The sequence below is a fragment of the Anas platyrhynchos genome, chromosome 11 (assembly GCF_047663525.1).
Source record: "Anas platyrhynchos isolate ZD024472 breed Pekin duck chromosome 11, IASCAAS_PekinDuck_T2T, whole genome shotgun sequence".
NCBI classification, from domain to species: domain Eukaryota; kingdom Metazoa; phylum Chordata; class Aves; order Anseriformes; family Anatidae; genus Anas; species Anas platyrhynchos.
The window spans coordinates 25,333,537-25,350,110 of record NC_092597.1 but is presented as its reverse complement, the minus strand read 5'-3'; the positions used below and the strand labels follow the sequence as shown (position 1 = coordinate 25,350,110).

At 47.4% G+C, this 16,574-nt stretch overlaps 2 long non-coding RNA genes across 6 annotated transcripts; both read right to left on the bottom strand.

The window, feature by feature from the left end:
* On the bottom strand, positions 1-13,547 carry LOC119714475 (uncharacterized). 5 transcript variants are annotated; one of them, XR_011812122.1, is made up of 6 exons: positions 13,487-13,547; positions 10,911-10,976; positions 10,578-10,630; positions 10,131-10,224; positions 9,517-9,558; positions 1-32 (listed from the first exon to the last, which is right to left on the bottom strand). It is a non-coding gene; the product is annotated as an uncharacterized lncRNA (long non-coding RNA). The 5 variants fall into 5 exon arrangements; XR_011812124.1 differs by lacking the exon at positions 1-32 and adding an exon at positions 8,227-8,267 and having other exon boundaries at positions 9,467-9,569; XR_011812121.1 differs by lacking the exon at positions 1-32 and adding an exon at positions 8,251-8,267 and having other exon boundaries at positions 9,467-9,558.
* LOC119714905 (uncharacterized) lies at positions 2,492-8,107 on the bottom strand. The gene is made up of 8 exons (XR_011812127.1): positions 6,866-8,107; positions 6,636-6,684; positions 6,420-6,531; positions 4,121-4,231; positions 3,556-3,616; positions 2,902-2,962; positions 2,691-2,741; positions 2,492-2,560 (listed from the first exon to the last, which is right to left on the bottom strand). It is a non-coding gene; the product is annotated as an uncharacterized lncRNA (long non-coding RNA).
* Positions 13,548-16,574: the final 3,027 nt, after the last annotated feature.

Sequence of the window (16,574 nt, the reverse complement as noted above, 5' to 3'; positions counted from 1 at the left end):
CCTGCACGTGTCGCTCCTTGATCATCTGCAACCTCTTCTCAAATCCTCAACCGCTTCTGTGGAGAGCCTGCCATGGCACCTGCAAAGCAAGATGGATACCCTTCACACTCACCTCGTGCTACTTGGCTGTTCTGCTCCAATCCAGCTCACAACCAGCCCGCCCTTCTCGTGCTGCTCTTCAGAGTGCAGCTTGGCCCCACTCAGCCTGTGCGACACACCTGCAAAAGAGAAACAAAAGCATAGGCTGAAGCAGCATCCAAAGCCACAGCACAGAGGGAGAGATAGTCTCATCTGCTCCCTTACCTCGGCCTCCTCACCCGCCCTCGAGGCAGACGCTTCCACCTGCTCTCTTAGGCCAGCTACAACAACTCTGAAATATAATCAGGATTTTTACTGTATTTTGTGCAGTTAACTAACTGCAGTGACAACTACACCCCTAAAGTACCTGCTGCATCTGTCCATCGCTCACCTTGCCAAAAGCAGCTATGGTCAAGTCCCGTGTTGTACACTGTGTTTCACCTTAAACAAATTAAACGAAAGTTGCCTACCAAGTGCTGAACAGTTCCAGAAGGAGCTCTTTCCCGTGACAGGTTCCTCCTAGGGTTTACACTCTACTGGGGACAGGAAAGAAATAAAAATAAACATTTCAAAACCCCATATCTGTAAGCTTTCAAGATTCAACAGACCTCCTCAAGCACACCGTTCAAGCACTATACAAACAGCTGCTCACAAGCAGATATACTCTCCCAAATCCACATCTGCCAACCACCAGACATGATTGTGCCAACTGCCCCTCAGTACGTGCCCAGAGGCAGACCGGATGTCTTTCCCAACACAGTACAAACAATGTATTAGTACACCCATGCCCTGCCACATTAATCACTAACTGCCAGGCAGGACAGCTCCGGACCAAACACACACACAGGCACGCCACAAACACTACAAACAAAACACACAACACTAGGCGCAAGAAAAAGTGACCCCCTGAGGAAAGCCCTATGGCAACAGCAAGTCAGAACAGGTGCTCTGCACCAGACCCTACGAGAGACTCCAATGTCACGACACGCGACTGGAAGCAACTGCCAGAACTGGGATGATGGAGGCCTAAAAAGCCTGCCTTCAAGACAAGAGACCAGAAGGATGGAGAGTGAAAACCCCCTAAGACAACTCTCAGGAAATCAGTTCCCAAGCAAGAGCACCTGATGCGGCCCAGATGACTTCTGCAAGAGTGAGGATGGAAACAGATGTGATCTCAAACCGAATATGATGCACAAGACCTGAAACAGATCTGCACTTTCGAGCACTTCTTGTCTTGCAGTCGCTGCTTGATCAGAGCCATGATGACAAAACAAGCATTGAGGCCCTTCTGCACAGCTACCAAGTTGCCTGTCTGGTCAGTCCGGTGTAAAAAGCCAGGAGGATATCAAGACCCGACAAGCACAGAACAGACACTGCAGAAGCAAACAGGACAGACGAACAGAAGGAAATTGTCCTGCCTGGCGCACGCACTCAAGCTACAAAATAATCCCGCTGCTCCTGTTAGCCTGGTGACCCAGCCACAAGCACCCAGAACGTGACCCAGCCTCAACCACCTTCACAGTGGCACCAAGTCTATTCAGCCAGCTGCCTCCATGCTGCTCTGGCTCCCAGCTCCCATTAGCCACCCCAGATATGCAAATACCAGGTGCCCCACAACTTAGCTCTCAGGTTGTTGGATGGTAAATTCCTTCCACCTCAAGAAATGCACAGGCACCGATTGTCATCTTAGTCAATTGAAGGCTCATCATCAGCTGCAAAAACAGAGTAACAGCATTCACTAGCACGCCGGCCATGATGCCCACCTTCTCCACAATGCTGACTACTGCTGATGCAACATACGGTTCTGCTCACCTGTTCCTCTCCGAATCCAAGCTCCAACAGTGCAGCCAGTATCATCCACACCACCTGGGAAAATAAAGGGATTAAATGTTCGTTGCAATCACAACAAGCCAGCCAATGGTGTTTTTTGTTGTTGTTGGTTTTTGTGTGTGTTTCCTTTATTTCTTTTTTTTAAATCTGCCTTAGCTCAACAGCATGCAGAGCACAAACAAGAGAACTGGGGTGTTTCTAGAAGCAACAATCCCCATGCTTTTGCTGCAGCTTTGAATATTAAAAGGACAATACGACCCAGCAAGTAACTGGAACTTTCTTAACTGGAATTAGCTCAAACTTTTTTTTTTTTTTTAAATAGAAAGAAAAATCTAGGAGCAGAACAGATTATACGCCAACAAAATCAATTCCATTCCACCCCCGGGAAAAAAATCACATACTCTCATCCCCTCCTGTACCTCAGCCGCTTGCCTGCCCCACGTGGCACATGCTTCCATTTGTTCTCTTCACCCACTTATAGCACCTCTAAAAGGCAAACTGGAATTTTACTCTATTGGATGTAGGAAAATAACTGCAGTGACAACCGCACCCCAAAAACAACAGCTACCTCTGCTCATTACGCACCAGAGTCACTGCAGAGGCAGCTCGGGTTGAGACGTCCTGCACTGCGCACTACACACTGCATTTCAGCCTAATGAAAGGCAAAACACAGGCAGAAGATAAACATTCAGCTGCCAGCAGTAGCACCCATCCCTCAACAACAAAAGGCACCCCATCTTTAGTTTTATCCTTTCAAAACAGCAGGCCATTTGCCTCTGTACCTGAAAATTAGGTCCAAGCTTGAAAGGAGCGGCCAGCATCACCCACGCCACCTGGGAACACAAAAGGATACAATGACCGTGGTGCTTGCAAGCACCCACCTGCCACACTGCTCCTCTATCCCAAACAGCCTCAACTCAGACCCTCACAGGGAAACACCTGAGCGTCTTCCCTTCGCTTCGGATAAGGGATGACATGGCTGACACCACTCACCTTCCCGCAGAGCTTCGTGACATGAAGATTTCCCTTCCCTCTCCACAACTGCACAAAGCACCTGCAGAGACAAGAGAAACACACACTCTGAGGCACCTCACAGCCACAGCGTACCTGCTGCAAGACCTCTCTCTTCCCAGCTCCGGTACTTCAGCTGCTCACCAGCTTTAACTCAGGTTCTTTGCTCACAGCAGCACAGCAAACACTGCCCGGGCCACACAACACACACTACACAAGCTACAATGGCTAAGACACACAAGCTGGAACGTTCCGGCCAACAATCAGTCGCATTGCACAGGAAGGCTGCCGCACACCCCGAGAAACCAAACCTACCAGTCCTGAGCAGCTCCCCACCTCCTCCTGCCAACCACGCTCAGCACACACACTATTTGCCCCTCAAAAACAACAAAAACTTAGAACATACACACACAAAAAACAACTAAGCTCCATAAATACCAAAAAGACACGCACACAAAGCAGCCCCAGCAGGGGTAATCACAGACTTACCCTTTTGCAGAGGAAAGAGCAGACTCTGATACAACCCTGCTCAGGCTCTTGGTAATGCTGCATCTACACTGCCACCTCGGACCCTTACAGGGAAACACCTGAGCATCTTCCCTTCAGATAAGAGATGACCAGGCTGACAACACTCACCTTCCCTCACTGCTCCGTGACACGAGTATTTCCCTTTCCTGTCCACGACTGCACAAAGCACCTGCAAAAAAAAGACAGAAAAGCGCACTCTGAGGCACCTCACAGCCACAGTGTACCTGCTGCAATAATACCTCTCTCTTCCCAGCTCTCTCCAGCTGGGAGAGAGAGGTATTATTGCAGCAGGTACACCGTGGCTGTGAGGTGCCTTCAGCTGCTCACCAGCTCTGAGATTCTTCGCCCACAGCACCACAGCAAACTCTGCCCGGGCCACACAACACACACTACACAAGCTCAATTGCCTAAGACACACAAGCTGGAACGTTCCAGCCCAACAATTAGTCACGTCACACAGGAAGGATGCCGCACACTCCTAGAAACCAAACCTACCAGTCCTGAGCAGCTCCCCACCTCCTCATTCTAACCACACTCAGCAAACACACTATTTGACCACCAAAAAAAAAAAAAAAAAGAACATGCATACACACAAAGAAAAACAACCGAGCTCCACAAATGCCAAAAAGACATGCACACACAGCAGCCTCGGCAGGGGTAATCACAGACTTACCCTTTGCAGATAAAAAAGGTGACTCTGATACAACTCTGCTCAGTCTCTTGGTAATGCTGCATCTACGCTGTCAAGCCACATGTAGCCGGTAATCAAGCTGGTTTTAGTCCTCTGCAGAATAAAACGAGTGGGTTTATACGTCTAGAGATTAAAGTGCAGCTCAAAAACAGAGCAGTATCGCACCATCCTAAAAAACAATAAGCCACAAACCTCTACTAAACACCCCTCTATTAAGTAAATTCCAAGCACTTAAAAATTCTAGAAATCTATAGACTCCAGCCTGCCTAGAGAACCCTGCAACTGACTGAAGGAAAAACAAAGCGCTTACACCAAGGAGCAGCCCAGGCAGAAGGAGCTCTCTAATACCATGCCTGGGGCTCATATACCATTTGGCCCCGCCCAGCACTCAAACCCAATCACCTGGAAAAGGGGAGGGGCAAAGCACAAGGAAGTAGAAAGAAAGCAGCAGCAGCTGTTTTTTATTATTTTCTTTGTTTTTTTTTTTTTGGTTTTTTTTTTTTTTTTTTTTAAAGATCTGCTTTACTTGAAAAACATGCAGAGAGCAGACAGGAGACCTAGGGTGTTTCTAGAAGCAACGATCCCCATGCTTTTGCTGCAGCTTTTAACATTGAAAGGACAACACGACCCAGCAAGTAACTGAAACTTTTTCAAATGGAATTAGCTCAAACTTTTATTTGCATTGAAAGAAAAATCTACGAGCAGAACAGATTATACACCAACAAAATTAATTCCATTCCACCAAGGTAGTATCTGAAACTTTTTGAACTAGAATTTGTTTAAACAGACTCATCCCCATCTGTAAACACAGAGAACCAGCATTCAACAGCATGCCAGCCCTAATAACCACCTCCTGCACAACGCTCACTACTACTAAGACAACATATCATTGTGCAATAACTGTCTGTTCCCAGCTCCTTTACCTCACCTGCTCTGTAGCTCCACATGACAAATGGGGCCGGGCGGCGCCGCGCCGAAAGGGGCCCGGGCGGACTTATTCTGCAGAGAAGAAGAAGGTGAGCCTGCTCACTCTCTAGGCACTGCTGCACTTATGTGGTCAAGGAACCATACCCCACGGTTTCCCAAAAAAAACATACCTGGCAACCCCTCATAAATGTACTTCTAATATGTCAATTCAAGGACAAAGTCTAGAAGGCTGCAAGGTCTAAACACTCGACAGACAGAAAACACACAGGCAAAAGCTCCAGAAATATAACAAGCTGTCCCTAATCTTGAAACAGACTACCCCTACCCCTGCTTTACTTGAAAAACATGCAGAGAGCAGACAGGTGACCTGTGGTGTTTCTAGAAGCAACAATCCCCATGCTTTTGCTGCAGCTTTTAACATTGAAAGGACAACACGACCAGGGCAGTAACTGGAACTTTTTCAAATGGAATTACGTCAAACAGCTTCATCATCACTTCCAAAAATAGAGAACGAACATTCACTAGCGTGCCAGCACTGATAGCCACCTCCTGTACAACACTGACTACTACTGATGCAACATACCATTGTGCAATACCTCTGTTCCCAGCTCCTTTACCTCACATGCTCAGTAGCTCCACCTGAGAAATGGGCCCGGGGCGGCGCCGCGCTGTAACAGGCCCGGGGCAGCACCACGCTTAAATGTTTTGGATACTAAAAGGACAAAATGACCAAGCAAGTAGTTGATTGTTTTTTCCCATCTGGAATTAGCTCAAGCTTTTATTTACATAGAAAGAAAAGTCTAGGAGCAGAACTGATTACACGCCAAAAAAAAAATTCAATTCCATTCCACTTGCAGGAAAAATCATTTATTCAGTAAGCTACCTGAGAACCAAAAGGCCATGCTGATGGGTTAAAACACACTACAGGACACTGGGGCCAGGCCCTCCTCTGCACCCACTTAAAACCCATCCCTACACTCCCCAAGGAGCAACCCCAACACAAACACAGACACAGCATTTCAGCTTCAACACAGTTTTGGGAACTGCTGGAAAGCATGCTTCATCCTCAGCGAGGTGTGCTCAGGCTACACAGGACGGGGCTTTGGGCACCTCTTTGCCTACCGAAGAAGACCACCATCAGCACCTGCTTTGTTCCGATACTAAACACTAACATCACAGCCCACGTTGCTTGGGACACCTGATAAACAGAAGAGAAAGCAGCCATGCCCTTTTCAAGCCATCCCTGCACGTGTCGCTCCTTGATCATCCGCAACCTCTTCTCCAATCCTCAACCGCTTCTGTGGAGAGCCTGCCATGGCACCTGCAAAGCAAGACGGATACCCTTCGCACTCACCTCGTGCTACTCGGCCGTTCTGCTCCAATCCAGCTCCAGCTCACAACCAGCCCGCCCTTCTCGTGCTGCTCTTCAGAGTGCAGCTTGGCCCCACTCAGCCTGTGCGACACACCTGCAAAAGAAAAAGAAAAGCATAGGCTGAAACAGCATCCAAAGCCACAGCACAGCTAGGACACTTACTCTCATCTGCTCCCTTACCTCGGCCCCCTCACCTACCCTCAAGGAAGATGCTTCCATCTGCTCTCTTAGGCCAGTTACAACACCCCTGAAATATAAACAGGATTTTTACTGTATTTTGTGCAGTTAACTAACTGCAGTGACAACTGCACCCCTAAAGTACCAGCTACATCCGTTCATCGCTCACCTTGACAAAAGCAGCTCTGGTCGTCAAGTCCCGTGTTGTACACTGTATTTCAACTTAAACAAATTAAACAAAAGTTGCCTACCAAGTGCTGAACAGTTCCAGAAGGAGCTCTTTCCCGTGACAGGTTCCTCCTAGGGTTTACACTCTACTGGGGACAGGAAAGAAATAAAAATAAACATTTCAAAACCCCATATCTGTAAGCTTTCAAGATTTGACAGACCTCCTCAAGCACAGCGTTCAAGCACTATGCAAACAGCTGCTCAAAAGCAGATATACTCTCCCAAATCCCCATCTGCCAACCTCCAGAGATGACTGTGCCAGCTGCCCTTCAGTACGTGCCCAGAGGCAGACCGGATGTCTTTCCCAACACAGTCCCATCAGTGTATTAGTACACCCATGCCCTGCCACATTAATCACTAACTGCCAGGCAGGACAGATCCAGACCAAACACATACACATACAGGCACGCCACAAACACTACAAACAAAACACACAACACTAGGCGCAAGAAAAAGTGACCCCCAAAAGGAAAGCCCTATGACAACAGCAAGTCAGAACAGGCGCTCTGCACCAGACCCTACGAGAGACTCCAATGTCACCACACGCGACTGGAAGCAACTGCCAGAACTGGGATGATGGAGGCCTAAAAAGCCTGCCTTCAAGACAAGAGACCAGAAGGATGGGGACTGAAAACCCCATAAGACAATGCTTAGGAAATCAATTCCCAAGCAAGAGCTCCTGATGTGGCCCAGATGAGTTCTGCAAGAGTGAGGATGGAAACAGATGCGATCTCAAACCCAATATGATACACAAGACCTGAAACAGATCTGCAGTTCAAGCAGCGACTGCAAGACAAGAAGTGCTCGGATCAGAGTCATGATGACAAAACAAGCATTGAGGCCCTTCAGCACCGCTACCAAGTTGCCTGTCTAGTCAGTCTGGTCTAAAAAGCCAGGAGGATATCAAGACCCGACAAGCACAGAACAGACGCTGCAGAAGCAACACTACAAGACAAACTGCAGGAAACTGTCCTGCCTGGCGTGCGCACTCACACTACAAAATAATCCTGCTGCTTCTATTAGCCTGCTGACCCAGCCACAAGCAGCCTGAACATGACCCAGCCTGAACCACCCTCACAGTGGCACCAAGTCTATTCAGCCAGCACGCTCCATGCTGCTCTGGCTCCCAGCTCCCATTAGCCACCCCAGATATGCAAATACCAGGTGCCCCACAACTTAGCTCTCAGGTTGCTGCATGGCAAAGTCCCTCCGCCTCAAGAAATGCACAGGCACTGATTTTCATGATAGTCAATTGCCAGGCTCATCATCAGCTGCAAAAACAGAGTAACAGCATTCACTAGGACGCCAGCCACGATGCCCACCTTCTCCACGATGCTGAATACTGCTGATGCAACATACAATTGTGCTCACGTGTTCCTCTCCGAGTCCAAGCTCCAACAGTGCAACCAGTATCATCCACACCACCTGGGAAAACAAAGGGATTAAATGATCGTTGTGTTCACAACAACTCAGCCAACTGTGGTTTTTTTCTTTTTTTTTGTTTGTTTTTTTTTTTTTGTGTGTGTGTTTACTATATTCTTTTTAAATCACTTTTACCTAAACAACATGCAGAGAGCAGACAAGAGACCTGGGGTGTTTCTAGAAGCAACAATCACCATGCTTTTGCTGCAGCTTTTAATATTGAAAGGACAGCACAACCATTCAAGTAACTGGAACTTTTTCAAATGGAATTATGCCAAACAGGTTCATCATCTCTTGCAAAAACAGAGAACCAGCATTCACTAGCTGCCCAGCCCTAATACCCACCTCCTGCACAACGCTCACTACTACTGATGCAACATATCATTGTGTAATAACTGTCTGTTCCCAGCTCCTTTAACTCACCTGCTCAGTAGCTCCACATGACAAATGGGGCCGGGCGGCGCCGCGCCGAAAGGGGCCTGGGCGGCGCCACGCCGAAAAGGGGCCCGGGCAGACTTATTCTGCAGAGATGAAGGAGGTGAGCCTGCTCACTCTCTAGGCACTACTGCACTTATGTGGTCAAAAAAACGTGGCCCACGGTTTCCCAAAACCAATGCACCTGGCAACCCCTCATAAACATACTTCTAATATGTCATTTCAAGGACATCAAGACTAGAAGGCTGCAAGGTCTAAAGACTCAACAGACAGAAAACCCACAGGCAAAAGTTCCAGAAATATAACAACCTGTCCCTAAACTTGAAACAGACTACCCCTTACATGCCCACTGCTGCCATTTTCAGACACATGCTCACACAGGGAGCTTCCATGATACATTTCAACTAAACTCTGCTCCATCTCCTTAACAGCAAGGCTTTGACTTTGATATTTGACATAGATGCAAAGGCTCACAGAAAGCCCCGTAATTCTGCAAAAATCAGAAGGGAACCAGAACCACAAAGCAAACACACAAAGTAACATCACCATACCATCCGTAAAACTGCCATAATATCTACTCACCTGAGGAAGAGCTGCGTGCAATACAGGCACATACTACTACTAGATTGCTTTACAGTGACAGATCCTACCAGTTACCAACTCAAAAAGATATGCGTACCGGTTTCTACTGGAAAACGCATCAGTCCATAGACTCTGACCCACCTAAAGAACCCTGAAACTGACTGAAGGAAAAACAAAGCGCTTACCCCAAAAAGCAGCCCAGGCAGAATGAGCTCTATCATGGAATATCTGCAACTCAGTTACCACTAGGTCCCACCTGGAACCTGAAGCTAATCACCTGGGAAAGTGCTTGGGGAAAGCACAAAAAAAAAAATCAGAAAGGAGCAGAAGCTGTGGTTTCTTTATTCATTTATATGGCTTAGCTCTACAGCATGCAGAATGAAGACAGGAGAACTAGGGTGTTTCTAGAAACAAAAATCCCCATGCCTTTGCTGGAGCTTTGAATATTAAAAGAACAAACTGACCAAGAAAGTAACTGATTTTTCCATCTGGAATTAGCTTGATCTTTTATTTACATAATAAGAAAAATCTAGGAGCAGAACTGCTTACACCCAAAAAAAAAAGTCAATTGCATTCCACTCACAGGAAAAATCACTTACTTCAGTAGGCTACCTGAGAACCAAAAGGCTATGCTGATGGGTCAAAACACACTACAGGACACTGGGGTTCAGGCCCTCCGCTGCACCCACTTAAAACCCATCCCTACACTCACCAAGGTGCAACCCCAACACAAAAAAAAACAGACACAGCATATCATATCAGCACCTGCTTTGTTCCGATTCTCGAGAACTAACATCACAGCCCACATTGCCTGGGACACCTGATAAACAGAAGAGAAAGCAGCCATACCGTTTTCAAGCCATCCCTGCACGTGTCGCTCCTTGATCATCCGCAACCTCTTCTCAAATCCTCAACCGCTTCTGTGGAGAGCCTGCCATGGCACCTGCAAAGGAAGATGGATACCCTTCACACTCACCTCGTGCTACTTGGCTGTTCTGCTCCAATCCAGCTCACAACCAGCCCGCCCTTCTCGTGCTGCTCTTCAGAGTGCAGCTTGGCCCCTCTGAGCCTGTGCGACACACCTGTGAAACAAAAAGAAAAGCACAGGCTGAAGCAACATCCAAAGCCACAGCACAGCTGGGACAGTTACTCTCATCTGCTCCCTTACCTGCCCTTGATGCAGATGCTTCCATCTGCTCTCTTAGGCCAGCTACAACACCCCTGAAATATAAACAGGATTTTTACTGTACTTTGTGTAGTTAAGTAACTGCAGTGACAACTGCGCTCATCGCTCACCTTGCCAAAAGCAGCTCTGGTCATCAAGTCCCGTGTTGGACACTGTATTTCACCTTAAACAAATTAGAACAGTCACAACAGAATCAATCATTCAACTGCCAGCATTAGCACCCGTCCCTCCACAACAAAAGGGACCCCATTTCATAGAATCATAGAATCATAGAATATCCTGAGTTGGAAGGGACCCTTAAGGATCATCAAGTCCAACTCTTGACACCGCACAGGTCTACCCAAGTTCAGACCATGACCATTTACAATATTATCATTTCAAAACAGCAGCCCCCTTGCCTCAGCACCTCAGAAGTAGATCAAGACAGTCACCGAGCTGCCTACCGACTGATGAACAGTTCCAGAAGGAGCTCTTTCCTGTGACAGGTTCCTCCAAAGGTTTACGCTCTACTGGGGACAGGAAAGAAATAAAAATAAACGTTTCAAAACCCCATATCTGTAAGCTTTCAAGATTCGACAGACCTCCTCAAGCACACCGTTCAAGCACTATGTGAGAAGTTCCTCACAAGCAGATATACTCTCCCAAATCCACATCTGCCAACCACCAGAGATGACTGTGCCAGCTGCCCTTCAGTACATGCCCAGAGGCAGACCGGATGTCTTCACCAACACAGTCCCATCAGTGTATTAGTACACCCATGCACTGCCACATTAATCACTAACTGCCAGGCAGGACAGCTCCAGACCAAACACATACACACACAGGCACGCCACAAACACTACAAACAAAACACACAACACATGGCGCAAGAAAAAGTGACCCCCAGAGGGAAGCCCTAGGGCAACAGCAAGTCAGATACAGGTGCTCTGCACCAGACCCTACCAGAGACTCAAATGTCACGACACGCGACTGGAAGCAACTGCCAGAACTGGGATGGTGGAGGCCTAAAAAGCCTGCCTTCAAGACAAGAGACCAGACGGATGGGGACTGAAAACCCCCTGAGACAAATATCAGGAAATCAATTCCCAAGCAAGAGCTCCTGATGCGGCCCAGATGACTTCTGCAAGAGTGAGGATGGAAACAGATGTGCATCATATTCGGTTTGAGATCGCAAGACCTCACACAGATCTGTAGTTCAAGCAGCGACTGCAAGACAAGAAGTGCTCGGATCAGAGTCATGATGACAAAACAAGCATTGAGGCCCTTCAGCACCGCTACCAAGTCGCCTGTCTGGTCAGTCCGGTCTAAAAAGCCAGGAGGATATCAAGACCCGAGAAGCACAGAACAGACACTGCAGAAGCAACACTACAAGACAGACGAACAGAAGGAAACTGTCCTGCCTGGCGCACACACTCACGCTACCAAATAATCCCGCTGCTTCTATTAGCCTGTTGACCAAGCCACAAGCAGCCTGAACGTGACCCAGCCTGAACCACCCTCACAGTGACACTAAGTATATTCAGCTAGCTGGCTCCATGCTGCTCTGGCTCCCAGCTCCCATTAGCCACTCCAGATATGCAAATACCAGGCGCCCCCCAACTTAGCTCTCAGGTTGCTGGATGGTAAATTCCTTCCACCTCAAGAAATGCACAGGCACCGATTGTCATCTTAGTCAATTGAAGGCTCATCATCAGCTGCAAAAACAGAGTAACAGCATTCACTAGCACGCCGGCCACGATGCCCACCTGCTCCACAATGCTGACTACTGCTGATGCAACCTACGATTGTGCTCACCTCTTCCTCTCCGAATCCAAGCTCCAACAGTGCAGCCAGTATCACCCACACCACCTAGGAAAACAAAGGGATTAAATGATCGTTGCATTCACAAGTGACCCAATGGTGTTTTTTTTATTGTTTTTTGTGTGTTTCCTGTTTTTTGGGTTTTTTTGAAATCTGCTTTTGCTCAACAGCATGCAGACTGCAGACAAGAAAATTGGGGTGTTTCTAGAAGCAACAATCCCCATGCTTTTGCTGCAGCTTTTAACATTGAAAGGACAACACGACCCAGCAAGTAACTGGAACTTTTTCAAATGGAATTAGCTCAAACTTTTATTTGCATTGAAAAAAAATCTAGGAGCAGAACAGATTATATGCCAACAAAATTAATTCCATTCCATCCCCAGGAAAAAAATCACACACTCTTGTTGCGAAGCACGGACGAAAGCACGACAGACACCAGCAGAGTCAGATCATGCTTCACCATTTTATTGCCCGAATAGCCTAACTTTTATAGTGAACTTTACAGGGATGGACAGTGTTTCACACAAGATTATTGGTCAAAAGCACTCAGACAAACCGTTAAGAAAATAACACCACCTGCAAGAAAAGAATCCCCCTTTTGATTAGAAGTTAGGAAAACAACCCCCTTTGTGCTTAACGTTCACATAGGCCTAGTCCTTGAGGCCAGCTGCTGATAACAATATTTTCTGAGTTCCTTAATTGGGTGATGTGGGAGTCATTTCCGTGGGAGCTTCTCACAGTTACTCTGGCAGCTTGGTTTGCTCAGCTACAGCAGGCCCTGAGATTTCTAAGGCCTACCCCTGGTTGCTTAAGGCAAGCTTAGATCGAACAATTATGCCAATTCCCAACATACTCTCATCCCCTCCTGTACCTCAGCCGCTTGCCTGCCCCACGTGGCACATGCTTCCATCTGTTCTCTTCACCCACTTATAGCACCTCTAAAAGGCAAACTGGAATTTTACTCTATTGAATGTAGGAAAATAACTGCAGTGACAACCGCACCCCAAAAATAACAGCTACCTCTGCTCATCACGCACCAGAGTCACTGCAGAGGCAGCTTGGGTCGAGAGGTCCTGCACTGCGCACTGCATTTCAACCTGAACAAAGGAGAAAGGCAGGAAGAAGATAAACATTCAGCTGCCAGCAGTAGCACCCATCCCTCAACAACATAAGCAACCCCAGCTTTACTTTTATCCTTTCAAAACAGCAGGCCACTTGCCTCTGGACCTGCAAATTAGGTCCAAGCTTGAAAGGAGCGGCCAGCATCACCCACGCCACCTGGGAACACAAAAGGATACAATGGCCACTGTGCTTGCAAGCACCCACCTGCTACACTGCTCCTCTATCCCAAACAGCCTCACCTAAGACCCTCACAGGGAAACACCTGAGCGTCTTCCCTTCGCTTAGGATAAGCGATGACCAGGCTGACACCACTCACCTTCCCTCAGAGCTTCGTGACATGAGGATTTCCCTTCCCTCTCCACAACTGCACAAAGCACCTGCAGAGGCAAGAGAAACGCACACTCTGAAACAGCCACAGCGTACCTGCTGCAATGCCTCTCTCTTCCCAGCTCCGGTACTTCAGCTGCTCACCAGCTCTGAGATTCTACGCTCACAGCACCACAGCAAACTCTGCCCAGGCCGCACAACACACACTACACAAGCTACATTGCCCAGCACACACAAGCTGGTACATTCCCACCCAACAATCAGTCGCATCGCACAGGAAGGCTGCCGCACACTCCTAGAAACCAAACCTACTAGTCCTGAGGAGCTCCCCGCTTCCTCCTGCCAACCACGCTCAGCACACACACTATTCACCCCTCAAAAAAAAAAGTTAGAACATAAACACACACAAAAAAAAAAAAACGAGCTCCACAAATGCGAAAAAGACACGCGCACACAGCAGCCTCGGCAGAGGTAATCACAGACTTACCCTTTGCAGATGAAAGAGGTGACTCTGATACAACCCTGCTCAGGCTCTTGGTAATGCTGCATCTACGCTACCAAGCCACAGGTACCATGCAATCAAGCTGGTTTTAGTCCTCTGGAGAATTACACAAGTGGGTTTATACATCTAGAGATTAAAATACAGCTCAAAACAGAAGAGTATCCCACCATCCCAAAAAAACAGTGAGCCAGAAACCTCTATTAAACATCCCTCTATTAAGTGAATTCCAAGCACTTAAAAATTATAGAAATCTATAAACTCCAGCCTGCCTAAAGAACCCTGCAACCGACTGAAGGAAAAACAAAGCACTTACCCCAAGGAGCAGCCCAGGCAGAAGGAGCTCTCTGATAGCATGCCTGGGGCTCATATACCATTTGGCCCCGCCCAGCACCCAAACCCAATCACCTGGAAAAGGGGAGGGGCAAAGCACAAGGAAGTAGAAAGAAAGCAGGAGCAGCAGCAGCTGTTTTTTATTATTTTCTTTGTTTTTTTTTTAAGATCTGCTTTACTGGAAAAACATGCAGAGAGCAGACAGGTGACCTGTGGTGTTTCTAGAAGCAACAATCCCCATGCTTTTACTGCAGCTTTTAACATTGAAAGGACAACACAACCAGGCCAGTAACTGGAACTTTTTCAAATGGAATTACGTCCAACAGGTTCATCATCACTTGCAAATACAGAGAACCAGCATTCACTAGCATGCCAGCCCTGACACCCACCTCCTCCGCAACGCTGACTACTACTGATGCAACATGCTACTGTGCAATACATCTCTGTTCCCAGCTCCTTTCCCTCATCTGCTCACTACATTTACCTGAGAAGTGTGCCCAGGCAGCGCCGCAATGGGCCCGGGCGGACTTATTCTGCACAGAAGAAGGTGGTGAGCCTGCTCACTCTCTAGGCACTACTGCACTTAAGCGGTCAAGAGACATTACTCCACAGTTTCCCAAAAACAATGTACCTGGCAACCCCTCATAAACATACTTGTAATAAGTCACTTCAAGCACATCAAGACTAGAAGGCTGCAAGGTCTAAACACTCGACAGACAGAAAACCCACAGGCAAAAGCTCCAGAAATACAACAAACTGTCCCTAAACTTGAAACAGACTACCCCTTACGTGCCCACTGCTGCCATTTTCAGACACATGCTCACACAGGGAGCCTCCATGATACATTTCTCCTAAACCCTGCTCCATCACTTTGACAGAAAGGTTATGACTTTGATAATATTTGACATACAGGCAAAGACTCACAAAAAGCCCCGTAATTCTGCAAAAATCAGAAGGGAACCAGAACCACAAAGCAAACACACAAAGTAACATCACCATACTATCCGTAAAACTGCCATTATAACTACTCACCTGAGGAAGAGCTGTGTGCAATACAGGCACCTACTACTAGATTGCTTTACAGTGACAGATCCTACTAGTTACCAACTCAAAAAGATAGGAGTACCAGTTTCTACTTCAAAATGCATCAGTCCATAGACTCTGACCCACCTAAAGAACCCTCCAAACAACTGAAAGAAAAACAAAGCACTTACCCAAAAGTGCAGCCCAGGCAGAAGGAGCTCTCTGATGGCACACCTGCAACTCAGTTACCACTAGGTCTCACCTGAACCCTGAAGCCAACCACCTGGGAAAGTGCTTGGGGAAAGCAGAAAAAAAAACAAAAAGAGGAGGAGCAGCAGCTGTGGTTTATTTACTTCTTTATAATGCTTAGCTCAACAGCATACAGAGTGCAGACAGGAGAGCTAGGGTGTTTCTAGAAACAAAAATCCCCATGCTGTTGCTGCAGCTTTGAATATTAAAAGGACAATACAACTAAGTAAGCAATTGATTTCTTTTTCCATCTGGAATTACCTCGATCATTCATTTACATAGAAAGAACAATCTAGGAGCAGAACAGATTGCACACCAAAAAATAATTCTGTTCCATTCCACTCACAGGAAAAAATAACTTCAGTAGGCTACCTGAGAACCAAAAGGCTATGCTGATGGGTCAAAACACACTACAGGACACTGGGGCCAGGCTCTCCCCTGCACCCACTTAAAACCCATCCCTACACTCATCAAGGTGCAACCCCAACACAAAAAAAAACAGACACAGCATTTCAGCACCTGCTTTGTTCCGATTCTAAAGACTAACACCACAGCCCACATTGCCTGGGACACCTGATAAACAGAAGAGAAAGCAGCCATACCGTTTTCAAGCCATCCCTGCACGTGTCGCTCCTTGATCATCTGCAACCTCTTCTCCAATCCTCAACCGCTTCTGTGGAGAGCCTGCCATGGCACCTGCAAAGCAAGACGGATACCCTTCGCACTCACCTCATGCTACTTGGCAGTTCTGCTC